We start from the raw sequence: 2,404 nt of genomic DNA, 5'->3' as shown, positions 1-2,404 counted from the left end.
TTATGACATTTATATGAGTGTGTCCTCCATACACTTCTTTATGACATTTATATGAGTGTGTCCTCCATACACTCTTTATGACATTTATATGAGTGTGTTCCTCCATACCCCGGGAGATCGTGCCGAAAGCCAAAACGGCAGGTTGGTCAGAGGTAAATAATATTGAAGATTTGTAAGCTGGAGGTGGGGTTCTGCGTTTTGGGGTATTTTATTATCATGTACCATTTGTTTTTGTCTCTGTACATACATATATTGTACATATATGTATTTTTCTTAATGATATTCTGTATTATTCCATGCCTTGTAGATGACGAGAGCGATAATTTGCCAAAAAATGTATTCTTTATTATATCAGTCTAGCTTGGATCATCGCTTAAAATAATTTTGATATCAGTTCAGGAATTCTTAATTCCAATTTATCATCCATCAATTAATTTTTATTTTTACTCAAATAGTATGTAATACTACGTGGTTCGCTGTAACATCTGCCCTAGAACTATAGTGATATGGGATATGTAGAATATTTTCATTATATGATATAGCCGTAGATAAGGGAATTATAATCAGGTTGCTTAAATATTGCGTAATTACACTGCACGTAATCTTGACACCACATTTGTGCAATACGTTCGTTTCCCGCTAATGCGTCGCTAGAGGATAAGATTTAGGTTCGAGACCCCCGAGTGTTTTCAACATGGCGGATCCGCTAAGTATACTACGACAATACAATGTCAACAAAAAGGAAATAATCACAAAAGGAGACAATATAATCTTCGGAGAATTCTCATGGCCGAAAACGGTGAAGACCAACTATTTAGTTTACGGGTAAGGAAAGGTCTCAGTGGCTAGAATACTGTTATATTGACATTGTTTACAAGCGACTCGAGCATTCCACTCGCACTCAGCTGCTACTCAAGGTTTTTTTTTCCCAGGCATTGAAACTTGACTTTTTTTGCATCTATGACCTAATTAAATTTTAGAAATTTGTTTTCACTGACTTTGCATTCATTAAATTATCTCATTGGTTAGCATTTGTGTGCTAAGGTAATTTAGTGAGATTGTACAGACGAAACATAAGGGAAGCTAATCATATTTAGTTACCCCATTATTTATATGTTGTGGATATAAAGTTATTTATTTCAGAATTGTAAGGAAATTAATAAGCTATTATTGACAGTAGCAGGAGTAAGAGATTACCGTTAAGTCTTGGTACTTGCAGGATATGTGAATATCATCCACTTGTATTTTTTAATTTACATGTACTGTTTCCATTTTGTATTAATTTTTAAGTGAAATGTGAACTAGTAGTTTTTGTCATCTTTATAAAAGTTGTGTGTGTGAACAAAGTAATTAATTGTAATTGGTGTGGAATACATTAATCACTATGTCCTCTGTGACTTTGGAAAGGCCAGTATTCTTTTATCACATATACCAAAAAGGAACTTACCTGGAGAGGTTTATAGGGTAAAACTTATAGGCATTAAGTTTAACCTTATTAACCTGATGTTGATGGATTGTTTAACTTGTTGCACTCAGGTATAAAGACCTACATGTCAAACAAGATCATGGCAAGGGGCAGAAGTCACCAAAGGTTATAACTCAGGATTTGTCTGCAACAGGAAAAAAATCTTTGACTATACAATTTTGTCTGTGACTTCTCAGACATTTCATTCACTGCCATATTTTTTGTTAGTGACTCAGCCAAAATTTAAAACAGTTGTGGAGGTACCCCAGGACTGTCCTTGTATTGTGATGTTTCATATGTTGAAAATAATTCCGGATCTGTAATAGTAAAGAGAAAGTACCTGCCATCTTTTATTGTTTTAAAATGTTCATTGAGTTGTCTCCTTCATGATTACTGCTATTTCCTCAATGATAAATTCAGGTGTATCTTCACAGGTGGCAGTAATTACAAGTGTAGAGTGTGCCGTGTGTACTGTGTGAAAAAGAATAGACGTGTAATATTATTGTCATTATTTAGTTTTAATTCATTGTAATACTTATATTATTTCATTTTTATATTGGATTACCACCTTAGGTTTTACTAAAATGTAAATGTTTGTTCTAGATATGGTTTACTAAAGTGTAAATATTAGTTATAGATGGGGTTACTAAAATGTAAATGTTATTTCTAGATAGGTGTAAACTTTAAAATGTGGCAACAATGAGAGGCAGAGACCAAATTGTAAATGGCAGATTTTAGGCAAGTTATAAACAAATTCATCAACAATCTTAAATTTGTCACAGAAAATTCTCTGACCTTTTGTGAATTCTGTCCCTGTGCATCAGAATTATGTTGAGGCTCAGTCTCTGTGGCTTTTGCACACTAAATATTGTGATAAGTTGCATGCTGTACAACATGGGATGCAGATATGGCCTTTCCTGAAATTTTTTTGTATCACAA

At 33.6% G+C, this 2,404-nt stretch overlaps 1 pseudogene; it reads left to right on the top strand.

Annotated features, from left to right (window-relative positions):
• Positions 1-644: 644 nt before the first annotated feature.
• LOC119591789 overlaps positions 645-2,404 on the top strand; it is a 6,528-nt pseudogene continuing 4,768 nt past the window's right edge.

Source organism: Penaeus monodon, chromosome 29, assembly GCF_015228065.2.
Source record: "Penaeus monodon isolate SGIC_2016 chromosome 29, NSTDA_Pmon_1, whole genome shotgun sequence".
NCBI classification, from domain to species: Eukaryota; Metazoa; Arthropoda; class Malacostraca; order Decapoda; family Penaeidae; genus Penaeus; species Penaeus monodon.
Note: the sequence above shows the minus strand (reverse complement) of the source record. Positions and strands in the feature narration are given on the sequence as shown.